This window comes from Rhea americana, unplaced genomic scaffold (assembly GCF_003343005.1).
Source record: "Rhea americana isolate MKP2758 unplaced genomic scaffold, rheAme1 scaffold_69, whole genome shotgun sequence".
In the NCBI taxonomy this organism is placed as follows: domain Eukaryota; kingdom Metazoa; phylum Chordata; class Aves; order Rheiformes; family Rheidae; genus Rhea; species Rhea americana.
The window spans coordinates 975,207-975,482 of NW_028186856.1; positions in this window are offsets into that span (position 1 = coordinate 975,207).

The following is a 276-nucleotide window of genomic DNA, read 5'->3' on the forward strand; positions in this document are numbered from 1 at the left end:
AGGCGTGGCACGGTGGCCACCTGAGGCGCGGTGGCCATGGAGAGGCACAGTGAGGCGCAGCGCGGCAGCCACGGTGTGGTGAGGTTGGGTGAGATGCAGCGTGACGGCCACCCGAGGCGTGGGTGAGGTGGGGCTCAGGGATCCCCTGAGGCGAAGCGGCCGGCGCGAGGCACAGCGAGGCGCGGCGGCCCGGGAGGCGCGGCGAGCCCCACGGCAGGGGGAGGCGGGCGCGGCGCTCACCTGAAACACGGGGGCCGCGGCGAGGCGCGGCGCGGC